The sequence below is a fragment of the Mesoplodon densirostris genome, chromosome 14 (genome assembly GCF_025265405.1).
Source record: "Mesoplodon densirostris isolate mMesDen1 chromosome 14, mMesDen1 primary haplotype, whole genome shotgun sequence".
Lineage (NCBI taxonomy): Eukaryota > Metazoa > Chordata > Mammalia > Artiodactyla > Ziphiidae > Mesoplodon > Mesoplodon densirostris.
In genome coordinates this window covers 75,071,521-75,093,021 of record NC_082674.1, presented here as the reverse complement: position 1 = coordinate 75,093,021, position 21,501 = coordinate 75,071,521, and the positions used below count along the sequence as shown (strand labels likewise).

General features: G+C 42.8%; 1 long non-coding RNA gene across 1 annotated transcript in view; it reads left to right on the top strand.

The window, feature by feature from the left end:
• The window catches only part of LOC132501170 (uncharacterized), a 38,599-nt gene that overhangs the window by 10,101 nt on the left and 6,997 nt on the right, over positions 1-21,501 (top strand). The window contains exon 2 of the long non-coding RNA XR_009534182.1: positions 8,662-8,739. This is a non-coding gene — a long non-coding RNA (uncharacterized LOC132501170). The remainder of the gene's footprint in view (positions 1-8,661; positions 8,740-21,501) is intronic.

Sequence of the window (21,501 nt, the reverse complement as noted above, 5' to 3'; positions counted from 1 at the left end):
ACCTAGAAGCACAAACAAAACTACTGTCCCCAGGGAACAGTAGAAGACTGAAAACTTTAAAAGGGAAGGAGAAATTAATATAGTTCAAAAAATGTAACATGAAAAATTAGGAACAGTTTATAAACAAAGAGCTTTCTGACTAAAACTCTGTTTTGCTTTATTTTTACCCTCCGGCCTTCACCCATATTTATGGGCCATCCTGGGGAAAGTCTCAGAGATGGGTCAGAATGACAGCACGAATAAGAAGGAAAATGATGACACTACATATCATGAGATTTGGGACAAAGTTTCTAGCTACATATCTTTAGTGGGCAATGTTTACTGCCCCGGACATCTAGTGGAATCAAAAATTTTCAGAAATGATTTATGTTATTAGAATTTCCCTTCCCAAGAGAAGGAATTTTAGAGTGTAATTTCACATATTCATTGAGTTTGTATCATTTATTCACTGTATTTATAGACTGCTTTACAGGGAAAAACATCAGATCTCCACTGCTGGTATTAATATGCCTTTATTTACTTCACTTGAGATGAAATTCTAGAAGAAACAAGAAGAACAGCAGGCAAATCAATTACAAAGAGAGACACAAAAGAAAGCAAGTATATGTGTTTAAAACTCTTTCAGTGCACATTTTTCTATAGGCCTATGTACTGTATTGTAGGTACTAAGCTATCATTTTACCGTTCTTTAAAACAGCTACTTGTGCAGCAAAGACAAATAGAGATATGAAGGAAAGAGTTGTCTGAAATCCTCTCTATAACCTCCAAGATGAAAGTGTAACTATCCTTCTATTTTAGGGAAGTCCCTTAACTTCATGTGTCCGACAGGTTCTTACTCTCTGGAGGCTATTCAGAGGACAGGGACTGGAATTGCAAATGGTGTTTACTGTTCCTTACACCGGGAGCCCTGAGTGGTGTAATAACTTTCCGCCCAACACGCTTTATACTTCCACGTGCGTGACCTGCTTTGAGGCTAATCTCAGCCCTGGGTGAGAGCTGGTGCAGTCTTTAGTACCTCATTCCACGGATACGACCAAGGACAAAAAAAATCACTTGCCCTAGGCCCAGCCGTAGAAATAACAAAAGTGATGAACACACTCTTCCCTTTAAAGCAGCTTCATATCATTATTATGTTTTAAGTAACACTTTGAGAATTAAGGCAGGTATTCGATCACAGGTCATAAGGATAGAAATGGGAATCAGAAATTGCCAGCAGTGCACCTTAGTGCCTGGGTAGCAGAGGAGTGAGAACTTGTTGGACTATTGCATACAGATGTGAATTCCAATTCCTGAGGTTCCTTTCCCACAGCATCTGCCTGGGCTCCAGCCTCTGCAATCAGCAATCAGCTGGTGCTTCTCTCTACAATAACATATAAACTTTCAAACACACATTTCCAAGTACAAGTTGAATTCTATTTTAGCATTTCAACACTGGATTGGGAGTTTGGGATTAGCAGATGCAAACTAGTATATATAGGATGGATAAACAACAAGGTCCTACTGTAGAGCACAGGGAACTCTACTCAATATCCTGGGATAAACCATAATGAAAAAGAATTTTAAAAACACTGAAAATATGGGCCCAAGGGGCTTGTAAGGGTGTACTGATAAAAAATTTTCAATTTGTTTTCATGTGTTTTATCATCACAGGAGCCAATGTTAATGGGAATTCTGAATCCGAATTTTTCCTTGGCAGCATGGACAGAATTTCCAATAATAGTAAATGCAAATAGATAAAATTGGAGCTAGGGGTCAATAAGTGATACCTCTTCTTCCTCTTGCCTGAGTTCAGAACCAAATGTGAGACTGAGCTGAGGGTCCAGCAGATGGAGCTCAGACCATTCTCTCCAGGAATACTTGGCTGGCTAACGTGGGTGCTTCACCTGCAATTAGGAAGAGTGCTCCAGTCACTGGTAAGGTTTAGGATACCCTTGCCTTCTCCAAACCCCCTCCGTGAGAGTTTGCTTTTGTAAAATTCACAGCATAGAGGAGCAGATCAAAACGTTTGCTCTCTGCAGAGGGATAGAGACAGAGAGACAGAGGCAAGGAGAAAGGAGCCAGTAAGAGGCACCTGAATCCGTCTCCCAAACTGAACAGTGAAGTCTCTCCCCAACCCCTGGGGGACGGGGCTAGTGAGCACTTTCTGGAAGTGGTACCCCAGAGGCACTCTCTCCATCAAAGCAAAGGCTCATCTCAGATCCGATTATGATGGAAGCAAATGGGCTTCTGAAGAGGAACTACTTCCTCAGGATAAGGCACTAGAATCCCATGCATCATTTCTTCCCTAGACAGATGTAAAAATTTAAAAAGAAAAATAGGGAATTCCCTGGCTGTCCAGTGGTTAGGACTCAGTGCTTCCACTGCAGGGGGCACGAGTTTGATCCCTGGTAGGGGAACTAAGATCCTGAAAGCCGTGCGGTATGGCCAAAAAACAAAACAAAACAGAAAGGCCAAATATGTCACTGTCTGAGTTGGCGAATATGTGGTCTTTCCTGGGTGCAGGAATAGGAACTAGGTCAGTGGTTCCCAAGCCCAACTGTGCATCAGCCACGGGGAAGAGGATGTGGAATGGAAACAGCTTATTAAAAATCCTTATTCTCGGAACCCACCAAGAATCTCTAGAAGCGGAGTCCAGGTTCTGCACATCTTTGCATATTCTCTGAGTGACTTGGATAGAGTCGGCCAGATACCAGCCCCTGGTGTTTGGAGCCACTGGCTGAGATGGTTTTCGGAGATCAATTTACCACAGAAGTCTCTTTAAAATGAATACTTCTAGTATCCCTGAATTTACACTACACATTTCCTTCTGTAAATTGCATGATAATCATAAATTAAATATAGTTGGGCATCTTTTTGGTGCCTGGGTCTCCGCTGGGAGAAGTGAGAGGATGCTTTTGTGCTGAGGACCACACATGGGCTAGAATGGCTTCATCAACACAGTCCACGTCATCCCATTTTTCTGTGAAATAGCTACCCATTTGTCCCAACACCATTTATTAAAAAGTCCATCTTTGCTCCAGTGACCCGGGAAGCCCCCTTTATCATATACTAAATTCCCATAAGTACTGGGTCTACTTCTGGGCTTTCTAGCCTAAACACTGGTCTATTGGTCTCTGAACATGACAGTACTACACTGTTTTAATTACAGAGGCTGAGACAGTATGCTTTCATGTCTTGCAGGACTAGTCCCCTTTTGGCAGTTTTTGTTTTTTCAGTGTTTTCCTGGTTATTTTTGCATGTTTGTTTTCCCCATGAACTTTAGTATTAACTTGTCTAACTTGATTAGAAGCCTGTTGGTGTTTTTATTGGCACTGCTTTCAATTTATAATGCAATTTCACTTTGGGGAAATGGATAGTAAGTCAAACCTATCCTAGAAAAGGGGAGGTCTTTCCAATTTCTTTAAGTTTACTTTGAGCTCTTTCAGTGTGTTTAAGTTTTCCTCATGTAGATTTTGCACATATCTTAGGTTTATTCCTAAGTAATTTAATCTTCTGTGTCATTGTAAAGGGGGGTTTCCCTACCATTATATCCTCTACCTAATTAGTGTTTTGGTATAGAAAGGCAATTGACTTCTGTATATTAATTTTACATTCAACCACCTCATGCAATTCTAGGTTATGCCATTATATCATCTGAAAATAGAAATAGTTTTACTTTACCAATTATTGTGCTTCTGATTTCTTTATCATGTCTAATCGTCTATGCTAATACCTCTAGGACAATCTTGAGTACTGGTGGAGATGCAGCAGGCATCCTGCCTTGTTCCTGCTCTTAGAGGAAGTGCCTTTAGTGTTTCCTGATTTAGATGCTGGTTATAGAACTAAGATGACTAAGGTACATACATATACACACACATAAATGCATACATACATACATATATACATATGAGTACATATATTCACATTTTGAGAATGTATCTGTCAATTTCTCTTTGCTTGCATTAAAAAAATAATTTATTTAATTAATTTATTTTTGGCTGCGTTGGGTGTTTGTTGCTGTGCGTGGGCTTTCTCTAGTTGTGGTGAGCGGGGGCTACTCTTTGTTGTGGTGCACGGGCTTCTCATTGCGGTAGCTTCTCTTGTTGCAGAGCACAGGCTCTAGGTGCGCGGGCTTCAGTAGTTGTGGCACATGGGCTCAGTAGTTGTGGCACATGGGCTCAGTAGTTGTGGCTCGCAGGCTCTAGAGCGCAGGCTCAGTAGTTGTGGTGCACGGGCTTAGCTGCTCCGTGGCATGTGGGATCTTCCTGGACCAGGGCTCAAACCGGTGTCCCCTGCATTGGCAGGCAGATTCTTAACCACTGCGCCACCAGGGAAACCCTGCTTGTGTTTTTTTTTTTTTTTTTTTTTTTTTTGGCGGTACGCAGGCCTCTCACCGCCGCGGCCTCTCCCGTTGAGGAGCACAGGCTCCAGACGCGCAGACCCAGCGGCCATGGCTCGTGGGCCCAGCCGCTCCGCAGCATGCGGGATCCTCCCAGACCGGGGCACGAACCCATGTCTCCTGCATCGGCAGGCGGACTCTCAACCACTGCGCCACCAGGGAAGCCCCTGCTTGTGTGTTTTTAAAAACAGGTATGGGTGTTGAATTTTGTCAGGATCTTTGTAACTATTCATATTATTTAATTTTTCCCTTAAGTCTACTAGTATTGTATATGATATTAATGGATTTCCTAATATTGAACAAACCTTGCATTCCTAGAATAAATCCCACTTGATCATAGGGAGATTTGGTGTGTCCAGTCACTATTCAGGAGTCTTGGGCCTGGTTCCAGCTTCTGTCCTGCTTCAGTGTATCCTGGGAAGTGGGGTTCCTTTAGCCACCAAGGAAGCAGTGGGCTGCAAGTCCTTGTGTGGGAATGCAGACCAAGTCACAGTTTAGAACTTTTATTTTATTTTATTTTATTATTTTTTTTGGCGGTATGCGGGCCTCTCACTGTTGTGGCCTCTCCCGTTGCGGAGCACAGGCTCTGGACGCGCAGGCTCAGCGGCCATGGCTCACGGGCCCAGCCGCTCCTCAGCATGTGGCATCTTCCCGGACCGGGGCACGAACCCGCGTCCCCTGCATAGGCAGGCGGCCTCTCAACCACTGCGCCACCAGGGAAGCCCTAGAACCTTTAAATATTGATACATATGATGGGTGTGTCTCCATTTGTACTCTTGCGCTAGTCCCTGCAAATGTTAGCTGTGGCCTGTCCAGGAGTGCACATTATAGTGCTAGGACACCCTGAATAATAAATACAATTGTTCATTAAATGTAATTTAATGATCTACTTGGGGGACACACAGCTTACTCTCTAGCTTGGTCTTTTGATTTGTAAAGCAATTCCTTCTGTTAATTGCTTTCAAATAAGGAACTGCTATTTTCCTTCATAGGAACCAGGACAAAATGTTTGTTCTTTTAACGTCAGAATTAATTTATAACCTCCATCTTTTCTTTGCATACATTATATTCTACTTAATGCCTTATTGTATTTAGGACTGTCTATTTCCCCCTTTAAATTTATGGGTAATCATCCTTCTGGTACATATGCTGAAATGACCATAAGACAAATCATAAAAATAACTGTTGCATTCACTAGACTGTCTTTCCCCAGGGCTGAGGAGTTAGGGTCTGATAAAGGTAGGAGCTGAATAAGATTTTCTAAAGGAATAAATGTGTGAATGAAGGAGTGAATGGTACATTCTGAAAAAATAATGATCACTGTTATAATGATAAAATTAATGTACACTGAGCACTGAGTACCAACTACATTATTTAATGCCCACAGCAGTCCTATGTGTGTAGCACCATTATTATTATGCCCCCATTTTCCATATGTAGATACTGAAGTTAAGTAACTTGCCGGAGGTCAAGCAGCTAGTAGGAGACAGTGCCGCTGTTTGAATGCAGGATGCCTGTAAGACACACCAGTTACACTTGCATAATTTGTATCCCTTTTAAGGACACCTGAAAGAACTTTTAGGCAGAAAGAGTTTCACAGACACCACATTGAACAATAATTTGCAGTTGCTTATGACTGGTCCTTAGATTTTCTCACTAGACCAGATGCCCAGTGCGCCCAGGGCAAGACCTCCTTCTGTCTTCTGCTGAGTGGGCTCCACCTGTGCTGCTGATGTGCTCGAAACGTTGCCAGTGGAGAACAGGGAGGGTAGCATTTTCCTTTCAAGTAGTTGCTGTATGAAAGAACTGTCAAATACAGATGCTGACAGTGAGCACTCCTGTCCCCCTCCCCACCCTGGTTATGACACTGGAGGGGGCCTGGAGTCCCTGGTACCCCACTGAGCTTGGTCCCCTGGAAAAAGTGTACCATTCCCTCTCTGACTTTGTGGCATGTCCCAACTGGCCATGTTGGTAGATTTCTCTAGGACTTTTGCATGTTCCCAAAAATGACATCACCTTCTCGAAAAGTGTCCTTCGGTCATCAGCCTTATGGCTTTTTCTCCCTTCTCGGAGCTTTACTCGATGCTTGACCACTTCCTAAGCACAAAACGGATTTATTTTCCTCTGTCTTCCCAGATCTTTAAGGTATGCAGTGAGCGATCTAAATGTGGCTTGAGGCCAATTCCATTTTTTCTTTGTTAACAAAGGATCACATTACAAATTGATCATCACACTTATCTTGATAATCCATGATGTTGGGTTTCTAGGAGCCTCAAAATTAGAAGAAATATGTAGACTAGAAATCCTCCCTTGGGACTATACTGTTAGGTTGACTCATTTGATCTTACTGTTTTTGTAGGTCAAAAATGGTCAAAGATCTCCAATTTCATATGGCTAAACTTATATCTTGGAAGTCCTTCAGGGGTCTCTGCTTAATGGTACAGGTTGCATACCCAGGTCCAGGCTTCCTTCAGAGCGTAGATGCCTCTGTAAGGGTATCACTTCTCTCCATCCACAATTCTTGCACCAAAGCAGAGGTAGCTGATTAAAATCCTCATGTTCACATGGACACAAGTGAATGTTTCCTTTTTGTTCAACTGTCTTCCTTGGAATTTCATTCCTACTGTGGTTTTAAAATATCTCCACAAATTCTTTGATACCCCTCTCTTTGAAAGATGGAGCTTCATCCTTGTGCCCTTGACTGTGGGCTGGACTTGGTGATTTGCTTCTAATAAATAGAATATGGCAGAAGTGATGATGTACCACTTCATAGATTAGGTCGTAAAAGACCTTATGGTTTCCGGCTGGCTGTCTCTTCGGTTAATTGCTCACTCAGAGGAAAGTCAGCTGCCATGTGAGGACACTCCAGCCGTCCTAAGGGGAGGCCCCTGTAATGGGGAACTGAGCCCTCCTGCCTACAGCCAATGAGGAGGTGAGGCCTTCTGCCAACAGCTTGTGAGCCAGCTAGGAAGCAGACCCTCCAGTGCCTTTCAGCCTTCAAACTACTGCAATCTTGGCCACCCAGACAGGCCTAGCTGGTGGTTCTGGCTCAGTCTTTCATGAGGTTGCAGTCAAGGTTCTTTAAGATTCCTTCCCTTGGGCTTCCCTGGTGGCACAGTGGTTGAGAGTCCGCCTGCCGATGCTGGGGACACGGGTTCGTGCCCCGGTCCGGGAAGATCCCACATGCTGCGGAGTGGCTGGGCCTGTGAGCGATGGCCACTGAGCCTGCGCGTCCGGAGCCTGTGCTCCACAACGGGAGAGGCCACAACAGTGAGAGGCCCGCGTATGGCAAAAAAAAAAAAAGATTCCTTCCCTTACTCAAGACCAGCTGTTGCTCTCCTTCCCTGTGGTAGGCACTGTGCCAGGAACTGGAGAGCTAAACGGGGCATTCTTGTCTTCCAAGAGCTCACAGCTAGTAAGAGAGTCAGTCTCATTAATAATCATTGGACATAAACATGCTAAAATTGAAAGTATGTTAAAAGTGCTTTAGGTTATACTTTCATGGAGCTTTGGGAGATTCAAAGAGAGGTAGGTCTGCTTGATAAGGTGTTTTGAGTAGGTGAACAAAGACGGGGCCTGAGGAGGCCCTGCATACCGTGGTGAAGGTGACACCCCACAAGAAAAGGAGGCCGACCAGGCCCCTCTTCAGAGACCAGGAGCTGCTCTGAGGCTACTCTGTGGGGACCAGGAAATCCCAGACTACCCTGTCTGTACCTCTTCCTTAGCAATAGTGACCTTTCAAAAAACCAGAATTAATGGTTAGAAGGCAGAGGGCCGGCTAGGAAGAGGGGTGAGGAAATTATCCTTTTTGGAAATGAAGTGTCTTGGAAAAAGTGTGCCCAGGCCTGCGGAGAGTTCAAGGTCATAATGATCATAGCTCCACTGAAGGGAATCTAGCCCTCAGTTAACAGTGTAGCAATAAAGTGCTGTTAACATATAACCAAAGGCGCATCTCAACGCTAGAGTCTCCTGAGAGCAAAACAAACAAACAACACCCAAAGAAATTATGAAGATGTAAAACTTCAACTTCTCCTTGAGCACAAAGCCAAAAGTTCTTGGTTCTGGGCTCATTTAAGATGACTTTACCAGGCCCAAGGTGTTACTGGTTGACAGCTTAGATTGAGTCCACATCATGGAAATGCATGGGGGATTTGCTCCTTGTACTTGCTCTTGTAACAGACTGCTACTTTCTCATAGTTAGTGGCTTTCTAAAGTTGAAATAAAGTTTGGAGATTGACTGTATTTGGCAAAACTTGGTAATTGTGTTATTTTTTTCCCCACAGAAAATAATCCAACAAAGGACCAAAATCACAACCCACCACCTGTGAAAAACATCTTCCAAACTCTCCAAAGATCTTTAGGTAAATGAGAACTTATGACCATATTGATGATAAGTATATACAGTGACTCCTGATTCTAGTTTTTGTTTTTGCGCTACAGAGACAAGGAATGTAAAAATTTGCGTTCAAGTGGGAAGTCTATCTTTTTTTAAAAAAACTCTATGAAAGAGCAAGGCAAACACAACCCCTTAGTAGATTAACTCTATGTTATCCAGAGTTTTCTGTCTGTGGTTGTTAATTCCTTGACCCTGATTTGACAAGCTGGCACTTCCAAAGTCAAGTAATTATGAGCCATTTTAAGCTGAGAGTTTTCTCTCTTTTTCTAAGACAAGTTGAATAAAAAATAAATTTATTTCTTTTTCCAGAAATGTGAGGCTGTTATCACATACTTCCTAGACAGATTCACCAAACTCACCCCAAAGCTGCAGAATTAGCTGCAGTTTTTCAACCCTGTCTGTTTCTACTAAGCCATTCTGTGGTCCCTCTACCCATAAATGAATATTTCAGTGTATTTAATCTTCTGTATTGCCCTTGCAATTCAAGAAACATTCTTTTTAAAATTGAAGTATAATTGACTTAAAATATTATATTAGTTTCAGGTGTACAACATAGTGGTTCAATATTTTTATACATTACAAAATGATCACCCTAGTAAGTTTAGTTACTATCTGTCACCATACAAAATTATTACAATATTATTGACTATATTCCCTATGCAGTACATTACATATCCGTGACATATTTATTTTGTGACATATTTATTTTATAACTAGAAGTTTGTTCCTCTTAATCTCCCTCATCTATTTCACTCATCCTCCCACGCCTCCTCCCCTCAGGCAACCACCAATTTGTTCTCTGTATTTATGAGTCTGTTTCTGTTTTGTTATGTTTCTTCATTTGCTTCATTTTTTAGATTCCACATGTAAGTAAAATCATACAGTATTTGTCTTTCTCTGTCTGACTTATTTCACTTAGCCTAATACTCTCTAGGTCCATCCATGTAATCACAAATGGCAAGACTTCATTCTTTTTTATGGCTGAGTAAGACTCCATTGTGTGTGTGTGTGTGTGTGTGTGTGTGTATAAAATATATATATGACATCTTCTTTATCCATTCCTCTATTTTGTTCTTGTTTTTGATTTTGGCCGCACCCCACAGCATGTGGGATCTTAGTTCTCCGACCAGGGACCAAACCTGCACCTCCTGCATTGGAAGCACAGGGTCTTAATCACTGGACCATCAGGGAAGTCCCATTCCTCTATTGATGGACATTTCTGTTGCTTCCATATCTTGGCTATTGTAAATAATGCTGCGGTGAACATAGGGGTGCATATATCTTTTCAAATTAGTGTTGCTGTTTTATTTGGAAAAATATCCAGAAGTGGAATTGCTGTATCATATGATAGTTCCATTTTAAATTTTTTGAGGAACCTCCATACTGTTTCCATAGTGGCTGCACCAATTTACATTTCCACCAACAGTGTTCAAGTGTTCCCTTTTCTCCATATCCCTGCCAACAGTTGTTATCTCTTGTCTTTTTGGTAATAGCCATTCTGACAGATGTGAGGTGATATCATGGTTTTGATTTTCATTTCCCTGATGTTTAGTGCTGTTGAGGATCCTTTCTTGTGTCTGTTGGCCATCTGCCTGTCCTCTTTGGAAAAAATGTTTATCCAGGTCTTCTGCTTATTTTAAAATCAGGTTGTTTGTTTGATATTGAGGTGTATATGTTCTTTGTATATTTTGGATATTAACCCCTTATCAGATATGTTATTTGAAAATGTCTTCTCCCATTCAGTAAGTGGCTTTTTCATTTTGCTGTGCAAAAGCTTTTTTTTTTTTTTTGCAATACGTGGGCCTCCCACTGCTGTGGCCTCTCCCACTGCAGAGCACAGGCTCCGGACACACAGGCTCAGCATCCATGGCTCACGGGCCCAGCCACTCCGCAGCATGCGGGATCTTCCCAGACTTGGGCACGAACCCGTGTCCCCTGCATTGGCAGGTGGACTCTCAACCACTGCGCCACCAGGAAAGCCCTGCAAAAGCTTTTTAGTTTGATTAGGTCTCATTTGTTTGCTTTTGCTTTTGTTTCCCTTGCCTGAGGAGGCATATAGCTGAGACTGGTGTCAAAGAGCTAACTGCCTATTTTTTCTTCTAGGAGTTTTATGGTTTTAGGTCTTATATTTAAGTCTTTAATCTGTTTTGAGTTTATTTTTGTTCATGGAGTGAGAAAGTACTCCAGTTTGATTCTTTTGCATGTGTCACTGTCCAGTTTTTCCAACACAATTTATTAAAGAGGCTGTCTTGGGCTTCCCTGGTGGCGCAGTGGTTAAGAATCCGCCTGCCAATGCAGGGGACACGGGTTTGAGCCCCAGTCTGGGAAGATCCCACATGCCGCAGAGCAACTAAGCCCATGCACCACAACTACTGAGCCTGCACTCTAGAGCCCGCGAGCCACAACTACTGAGCCTGCGTGCCACAACTACTGAAACCCGTGCTCTTAGAGCCCATGTTCCACAACAAGAGAAGCCACTGCAAGGAGAAACCCCTGCACCGCAACGAAGAGTAGCCCCCGCTCACCACAACTAGAGAAAGCCTGTGCACAGCAATGAAGACCCAAAGCAGCCAAAAATAAATAAAATAAATGAATTTATTTAAAAAAAGAGGCTGTTTTTTCTCCATTGTATATTTTTGCCTCCTTTGTCATAGATTGACCATAAGTGCATAGGTTTATTTAGGGGTTCTCTGTTCTGTTCCATTTGTCTTTGTGTCTGTTTTTATGCCAGTACTGTAGCTTTGTAGTATAGTTTGAAATGAGGGAGCATGATACTCCAGCTTTGTTCTTCTTTCTCAAGATTGTTTTGGCTGTTCAGGGTCTTTTGTGTTTTCATACAAATTTTATTTTATTTTTTCCTCATTTCATTGATTGATTGATTGATTGAAGTATAGTTGATTTACAATATTGTATTAGTTTCAGGTGTACAGCAAAGTGATACAGTTTTATATATATATATATACTTTTTTTCTTGGTTCTTTTACATTATAGGTTATTACAAGGTATTGAATATAGTTCCATGTACTATACAGTAAATCCTTGTTGTTTATCTGTTTTACATATAGTGGTGTGTATCTATTAATCCCATACTCCTAATTTATCCCTCCTCCACCTTTTTCCCCTTTGGTAACCATAAGTTTGTTTTCTATGTCTGTGAGTCTGTTTCTGTTTTGTAAATAAGCTCATTTGTATTGTTTTTTCTATTCCACATCGAAGTGATATAATATAATATTTGTCTTTCTCTGTCTGGCTTACTTCATTCATTATGATAATCTCTAGGTCCATCCATTTGCTGCAAATGGCAATATTTCATTCTTTTTTTCCATACAAATTTTAGAATTATTTGTTCTAGTTCTGTGAAAAATGCCATTGGTATTTTGATAGGGATTGCAGTGAATCTGTAGACTGCATGGTATATCTTTCCATTTGTTTATGTTGTCTTCAGTTTCTTTCATCAAAGTCTTGTAGTTGTCCAAGTATAGTCTTTTACCTCCTTGGTAAGATTTGTTTCTAGGTATTTTATTCTTTTTAAAGCATTTGTAAATGGGGTTGTTTTTGTAATTCACTTTCTGATAGTTCTTTGTTACTGTACAAAATGCAACAGATTTCTGTATATTAATTTTGTATTCTGCAACTTTATTGAATTCATTTATTAATTTTAATAGTTTTGGGTGTGTGTGTGTGTAGGATTTTCTATGTATAGTATCATGTCATCTGCAAACAGTGACAGTTTTACTTCTTCCTTTCCAATTTGAATTCCTCTTATTTCTTTTTCTTGTCTGATTTCTCTGGCTAGGACTTCCAATACTGTGTTGAATAAAAATGGACAGAGTAGGCATCCTTGTCTTGTTCCTGATCTTTGAGGAAACTCTTTCAGCTTTTCACCATGGAGTATTATGTTAACTGTGGGCTTGTCATATATGGCTTTTATTATGTTGAGGTATGTTCCCTCTACACCCACTTTGTTGAGATGTTGAATTTTGTCAAAAGGTATTTCTGCATCTATTGAGAGGATCATATGGTATTTATTCTTCAATTTGTTAATGTGCTGTATCACATTGATTGATTTATGCAGATATTGAACCATTGTTGTATCTCTGGAACAAATCCCACTCGATCATGGTGTATGATCCATTTAATATATTGTTGTATTCAGCTTGCTAATTTTGTTGAGGATTTTCGCATCTATGTTCATCACTGAATTTCCTTTTTTGTGGTGTCTCTATCTGGTTTTCGTATCAGGGTGATACTGGCATCATAGATGGGTTCAGAAGCATTCCTTCCTCTGCAATTTTTTGGCAAAATTTGAGGATAGGATTAGCTCTTCTTTAAATATTTGGTCAAATTCACCTGTGAAGCCATCTGGTCCTGAACTTTTGCTTGTTGGGAGTTGTTTTTTTTTTTAATTACTTATTCAATTTTATTACTGGTAACTGTTCTGTTCAGATTTTCTTTTTCTTCCTGATTCAGTCTTGGGAGATTATATGTTTCTAGGAATTTATCCATTTCTTCTAGGTTGTCCATTTTATTGGCATATAATTATTCATAGTAATCTCTTATAATCCTTTGTGTTTCTGTGGTGTCAAGTGTAACTTCTAATTCGTTTCTGATTTTATTTATTTGGGCCCTCTCTTTTTCTCTTGATGAGTCTGGCTAATGGTTTATCGATTTTGTTTATGTTTTCAAAGAATGAGCTCTTAATTTCATTAATCTTTTTTTATTGCTTTTTAAGTCTCTATTTCATTTATTTCTGTTCTGATCTTTATTATTTCTTTTATTCTACTAACTTTGGGTATTTTTTGTTCTTCTTCTAATTCCTTTAGGTGTAAGTTTAGATTGTTTATTTGAGATTTTTCTTGTTTACTGAGGTAGGCTAATGTTGCTATAAACTTCCCTCTTAGAACTGCTTTTGCTGCATCCCATTGATTTTGGATCATTGTGTTTCCATTTTCATTTGTCTCTGGGTATTTTTTAATTTCCTCTTTAATTTCTAAAGTGACTTATTTGTTGTTTATGTGCATGTTGGGTGTATTTTTGGCAATTTTTATGTTTATGTTTTTGACAGTTTTTTTCTTGTAGTTGATTTTTCCTATCATTATGGTCAGAAAAGATGTTTGATATGATTTCAATCTTCTTAAATTTATTGTAACATATATTATGTAATATATATATGATTTTTTTTGGCCATGCTGTGTGGCTTGTAGGATCTTAGTTCCCCGACCAGGGATCAAACCCGTGCCCCCTGCAGTGGAAACGCTGAGTCCTAACCACTGGACCGCCAGGGAATTCCCTATATATGATTATTTTAAGTTGATGGTCTCTTAAGTTCGAATGCATTCTAATAATCCTGCATTTCCACTCCTGCACCCCCACCATATTTACTGTTGTTAACATCATATTTTATATCTTTTTGTTTTGTGTATCCCTCAACTACTTATCGTGGAGGTAGATGATTTTACTGCTTTTGTCTTTTGGTCCACTACCTTACTGTATATTTGCTTTTACCAATGAGCTTTTTCCTTTTGTAATTTTCATATTTCCAGTTGTGGTCTTTTTTTTTCCACTTAGAGATGTCCTTTTAAATTTTCTTGTAAAGCTGGTTCAGTGGTAACTCTTTTAGCTTTTGCGTGTCTGTAAAACTCTTTATCTCTCCCTCAAATCTGAATGATAGCTTTGCGGGGTAGAGTATTCATGGTTGTAGGTTTTTTCCTTTCACCACTTTGAACATATCATGCCCACTCCCTCTGGTCTGCAAAGTTTCTGCTGAAATGTCAGCTGATAGTCTTATGGGAGTTTCCTTGTGCATAGCAAGTTGCTTTTCCCTTGCTGCTTTTAGGATCCTCTCTTGATCTTTATTATTTTTTTCTTTTTCTTTTTCTTTAAATTTTTATTGGAGTCTTTTAAAAAAATATTTATTTAAATTTTATTTTTGGCTGCATCGGGTCTTAGTTGCAGCATGCGGGATCTTCCATTGCGGCGTGTGGGCTCCTCACTGCGCCAGGTGGGCTTCTCTCTAGTTGCAGTGTGCAGGCTCCAGAGCGTGCAGGCTCCAGAGCGCATGGGCTCAGTAGTTGCGGTGCACAGGCTCTCTAGTTGTGGCCCATGTGCTCAGTAGTTATGGCGCATGGGCTTAGTTGCCCCATGGCATGTGGGATCTTAGTTCCCCGACCAGGGATCAAACCCACATCCCCTGCATTGGGAGGCAGATTCTTAACCACTGGACCACCAGGTAAGTCCCTGGAGTATAGTCTTTATCTTTAATTTTTGCCATTTTAATTATGTCTCGGTGTAGACCTTTTTGGGTTCATCTTGTTTGGGACTCTGTGCTTTCTGTATCTGGATGTCTGTTTCCTTTCCCAGGTTAGCGAAGTTTCAACTATTATTTCTTCAAATAAGTTCTCTGACCCTTTATTTCACTCTTCTCTTTCTGGGACCTCTGCAATGTGAATGTTAGTATGCTTGATGTTGTCCCAGAGGTCTCTTAAACTATCCTCATTTAAAAAAATTCTTTTTCCTTTTTTATGTTCAGCTTGGGTGATTTCCACTCCTCTGTCTTCCAGTTTGTGGATCCATTCCTGTGTGTCACCTAATTTACTGTTGATTCCTTCTAGCGTATTTTTTATTTCAGTTATTGCATTCTTCAGCTCTGTTTGGTTCTTCTTTATATTTTTAAACTCTTTCTTAAACTTCTCATTGTATTCCTCCATTTTTCTCCTGAGTTTGTTGAGCATCTTTATGATCATTACCTTGAACTCTTTATGAGGTAGGTTGCTTATCTATACTTCAGTTAGTTCTTCTTTGGGGGTTTTGTCTTATTCCTTCATTTGAAACATACTCATTTGTCTCCGCGTTCTACCTAATTCTCTCTGTTTATTTCTAAGTATTAAGTAGGTCAGTTATGTTTCCCCATCTTAGAGATGTGGCCTTGTGTATGAGACTTCCCATGGGGCCCAGCAGCACACTCCTCTCTGGTCACTTGAGCTATGTGCCCAGGTGGGCTCTTTTGTTGTGGCAGGGCTGGCTGCTGTGGATGTGCTGGTAGGTGAAGTTGGCCCCTGACTTGGTTGGCTGCCAGGCCCTGCCTGGTGCCTGCTGGTGTTGGGGGGCTGGGGCCTGGTGTGGCTGGCTGCACAGACTGGGGGGGTCCTGGGACTGTTGCCAGCCCGTTGGTGGGCAGGCAGGCCCCCAGCGCTAACAGACTAGAGGGAGGACTCCAAAATGGTGCTTGCCAGCCCCAGAGTCGTTGTGGTAGGACAAGATCCCCAAAATGGCTGCTGCCAGCATCTGTGTTCCCAGTTGCCTCCTTCCTCTCTGGGAGCCTCTCCAAGATCAGCAAGTGGGTATGACCAGTGTCCTTTCAAATTATTGCCTCTGTGCTGGGGCTCGGAGTGTGTGAGATTTTGCATGTGTCCTTTAAGAAGAGAGTCTGTTTCCTACAGCTCTTTAGGTCTTCCGTAGGCAAACCCTGCTGGCCTTCAAAGCCAGGCATTCTGGTGGCTCGTCCTTCCAGTGCAGGAGCCCGGGGCTGGGGATCCTGATGTGGGGTTTGGACCCCTTGCTCCTTGGGGAGAACCAGTTGTGATTATCCTCCTGTGTGTGGGTCACCTTGCCTGGGGAGTGGGTACTGGCTATACCCTGTCTCGCTGTGGTTCCTTCTTTATAGCTTTAGTTGTGGGAAGTCTTTTCTACTAGTCTTCAGGTCATTCTCATAGACAGTTGTCCTGGAAACAGTCGTGACTTTGGTGTGACCCTGGGAGGAGATGAGCTCAGGGTCTTCCCACTCTGCCATCTTGGCCACATACCTCAAGAAACATTTTTTAATAGTATTTTGTGGTTTCTGAATTGTTTTCATGAACATTATATTATCAGTGAGGTAGGTCTTATTATTTCTATTTTATACTAGTTGAGACTGGGGTCGGAGAGGCTCAGCAACTATTTGAAAGGTTCTGGCTGAGCCGTGTAAGGGTGCTCCCTGATTATCAGCGGAAGCATCACTCAGGGAAAATGAGAAATGCACATTCTCAGACCCCACACCCTAGACTTCCTGAATCAGAAACTCTGCGGTGGAGCCCAGCGGTCTGTGTTTTAACAAGGCCTCCTGGTGATTCTGAAGCACACTCCAGGGTGAGAACCACAGCCTCAGTCTACCCAGGAATTTGTTAGGTTAAAAAAAGAAACGAAAACAAAACACTGATGTCCATTGGGACCTTTCTCCAAAATCCTAACTCCTCACTTTGACTCTAGAGGCAGTTACTTTCATCATGAAAACAGAACTAATCACAGCTGCTGGGTGTTTTTATTTTTATTTTATTTTATTTATTTATTTTTTTTGCGGTACGCGGGCCTCTCACTGTTGTGGCCTCTCCCGTTGTGGAGCACAGGCTCCGGATGCGCAGACTCAGCGACCATGGCTCACGGGCCTAGTTGCTCCGCGGCATGTGGGATCTTCCCGGACCGGGGCACGAATCCACGTCCCCTGCATCGGCAGGCGGACTCTCAACCACTGCGCCACCAGGGAAGCCCAAAGATGCTGCTTTGATGTTGTTTCTACAAGCCAGGGTCATCCATAACATGGGCAGCATCATCACAGGCCTTGACATTACTGAGCACTGATGCTTTTCTATCAAACAGGAGGGATTAAATGCCAAAGGTTAACCTAGTCCTTGATCTTCATCCTTGGATTACTTGAGGCTGGGCCCATTCAGAGTGAGTAAAAACTTGCCATCATGGGAACGTGCTGGTACCAAGTCCAGGACACTCCCTCCATGTAGCTACCCACTAACAGAATTATGCCTGGTTGTCACTTCCTAACTCTAAGAAATTAAATGCTGAATTATTCCAACAGAGCCCTTAAAGTTGCTTGATTCTGCTGCCTCTTGACATAGCATCGATGAAGGTAGGAAGTTGGACATGCCTCAGTTTTCTCCCCATGACCCAAGAAGGCCCTTGGCCAGTATGTCCCGCCTGCATCACTAGGCTCCCCTCAGCAGCTCTCCACATCTGATTCCTATCATTGTACCTCTGTGCCCCATTTCCCTGATTCCTTTATCTTTTTTGGGTCACATTACAAATAGGGTAACAGAAGCTCTGAGTCCCCAGTGTCAGCTGAGGACTCCTTCCTTTGAGATCTAGCTAAGATTGCCTTGTACAGTATTCCCAAGCCCACATGTAGTGGCATTCCAAATCTACCCTCAAGGTTTCTACAAGTCCCTAAAGGGTTGAAAAAGCTTGGGATCATCTTGGCATCATGTTTGCCTTATGTCTTGAAATTCCCCCAAACCTACACACCCGAGGCAGATAATGTATATGGCAGAATTACCTGGAGCTGGGGGGCGGGAGGAGGGATGAGGGACAGCAGAGAAGAGGTTTGTGTCACTGCCCTGTGAAAGCTTCAGACTGAATACTTGACTCCATTTTTTTTTTATTGAAGTATAGTTGATTTACAATATTGTGTTAGTTTCTGGTATACAGTAAAGTGATTCAGAATATACCTATACATACACACACACACACACACACACACACATACATATACATTCTTTTTCAGCTTCTTTTTCATTATGGTTTATTACAGGATATTGAATATAGTTCCCTGTGCTATACAGTAGCACCTTGTTGTTTATCTGTTTTATATATGGTAGTTTGTATCTGCTAATTCCAAACTCCTGATTTTTCCCTTCCCCCATTTCCCCTTTGGTAACCATAAATGTGTTTTCTATGTGAGTCTGTTTCTGTTTTGTAAATAAGTTCATTTGCATCGTTTTTTTAGATTCCATGTATAAGCGATATCATATGATATTTGTCTTTGTCTGACCTACTTCACTTAGTATGACAATCTCTAGGTCCATCTGTGTTGCTGCAAATGGCATTATTTCACTCTTTTTTATGGCTGTTGACTCCATTTTTCTTTTTTTAGATTTATTTATGGCTGTGTTGGGTAATTCCATTTTTCTTAAAAGCCATTGTAGCGGGACTTTTCACCTCCTGTAGTGGCCCCGTCTCCCCCTCCATCTTCACTCTCCTCTATTCCTCTCCTCACCTCCTCCAAACTGGTTGCTTTGCTGTTTGCCAGCTCATACCCTCAGCGTCTCACCTCCACCATCAAAGGTTATGAATATCTTTTCCTAAACACAGCCAGTTTATTCCCCAAGAGGACTTGTGGAACCAGCAGCTAAGATGCTAAGGTTTTCATTCTGGCTCCAAGCAGAACCAACCAGTTGTCCCTACAAAGGCATACAGGGTCGTCGCTCTGTTTACTCGGCCGTGCGTCTTCTCATTTAGATGTTCCAAGCAGGAGTATGCCACGCGCACAGCTTCTGCACTTTCTGCAGAGGGACATCAGCATCGCAGCTGTCTCGGTGGCAGGAATCCTCACGGCCACAGTGTTGCTGCTGCTGGCGTTGGTCACGTACATCAGGAAGAAACAGCCGTTGTGAGTAGCTCTTAGCGCCCGCCTTCCTTCCAAGAACTCACAGGTTTTTGTACCAACGTTGCCCCAGAATTTCCTCTGACCCTGGATTGAGGAGGACAGTGGGGACCTCTGAGCCTGGTTGTGCGTCAGCATCAGCTGACGTGCTTCCTAGACGTGCAGATCACCCAGGCCATTGGTTTTCAGACACTGCCTTGTGGTTGTGATGCGCAGCTGGGTTCGGGGTTTCCTGGTTTGGGCCATCCTTGCCTCTGAAGGCCACCGTAGGTGAGGCCATACCTCTTCCCATACTGAGGGCCGCTGAAAGAGGAGGTGGTACAGTCTCTGGCTGGAAGATTGGAAAACAGGAATATGGATGTCAAAAAGAAAGGCAAAATATAGCTCCAAGTGTGTGGGGCGGGATGAGGCTGTGGAGGAGAGGAGAGGAGGCCGATGTTTAGCTCGTTCACACTGCTACAGCTGCGCCGATGGTTAGAATATTGAAAGATGCCTCTGTTGGTTGGTGAACAGCCCCTTCCCAGGACCTCCCCAGACTTCCCAGTCTTCCCCGTGACCCAGCAAGTGAAGGGTTCATGGCTAGTGCGGAGGGGCGGAGGGGTGTGGTGAGAGGGCCTCCAGGGCCCTGCTCCAGCAGTGGCCATTTTCAATAGTCAGTGTATGTCTGTACCACTTGTTAAGTACTTCAACTCTCCCCCTGGTGAGAGGGCTCAAGCACAGTGGCTCTAACCAGGAGCAGGCACTAGAAAGCAAAGGGTTTACAAGATTATGCATTTGCAGTAATTGCACCTCGAAATTATGTGCCTTGGTCTGTATCCCTTGGGACCCACATTCCTGATCACGGGGAAAAGCAGCTCTCCAAGGCCCCTCACGTCCTGCCCAGCACTGTGTTGGGTCCTCAGCCTGTCCACAGAGAAAGGAGGCCATGGTGTGTGATGAGAGGTGAAGTGTCCACCCCCCCAGCCCATCCCCGCCAAACTCTGCAGATTTAAATTTCCCCACAAGAGTTGTATTGCTTTCCCTAAAAGTGTCCTTGGAAATGCCAGGCTCCCGGGACAGGTAACCCATTCTGGCCAGCCACCATCGCCTCCCACCCAGCTTTCTGGGAGAGCAGGGAGAGAGAAGTGGGTCCCCTGAAGCAAAAGGGGAACCCTGAATATGGCAGAAGTTAGAGAAGATTTAAAGACCTCTTGGAAATAAGTTTGACCCGCTTCACAGTTCTGACTGGGGCTTATCCATTGGATCCACCATTTCCCTTCCGTGTCTCTCAGAGGTATCAAAAGAAGTGGTGAAGGGGAATTCCCTGGCGGTCCAGTGGTTAGGACTCCGCACTCTCACTGCGCACGGCCCGGGTTCGACCCCTGGTCAGGGAACTAAGATCCTGCAAGCTGTGTGGTGCAGCGGGGCGGGGTGAAGTGGTGAAGACTGGCTCCATCCCACAGAGATGAATCAAAGCTGTGGAGAACCTACATTGTTATGAGAATGTGGCGGGAAAGGATTTTCCCAGAGACTCTGTGGTGCCCCGAGGCAAAATGAATTTCACACATGACAAGCCTTCCTGATGGGAAGTACATAGAGTCCTCACCCCTCAGAAACATCAGCCTCTATTTCCTCCCACGGAGTAGCCGGTAGGAATTGCTACACATTTAGTTGTGCAGTACAGTTCCTGTGTGTTTTGTTTTAGATCTCCTCCAGCAAACATGACCTACAATATTTTTATAATGAATGGAAAGACTTGGTGGCAAAAGTCTCAAGAAAAGAAGACCAGAAAACATGCAGGAAAACAGGAACAGTTGAAGTTACATTCCAGTGTCTAAGCCAGTTGATAGGGCCAGCCAACCAGCACCCAAAGCTGTGATGCGAGGCGATTCTCCATCCGGACTCCATGGAGAGGCAGTTGGATTTCTGGCTGTGAGGTGCACCCTGCAAAATGTTTACCTTTTCCTCTCAACTTTGAATGGATCAAGAAAATTTTGACCACAGAATGCTCATAATGGTAATGGCATTAATGACTAGTACAGGAGACTTAGCACATTTCCCCAAAGACTGACCTGACACACAATGGATTCATTTATTAAAGCAGTGCTTTGTTTTTTCAGCCATTCATTGAACAGATATGAATTGAACCCCCAATATACAGACAATATCAAAATACATGAGGCAACCAAAGATACTCGAATCAGCAGGCATGGCCCTCGCAGGTTTCTGAGGACATGGCAGGCAGCTGGCTGAGGCCCTTTGGTAGTCGGTTTATGCCTCTCTGTCCCCATGGCTAAAGGGGCCAAGGGTCTGAGGGCTGGG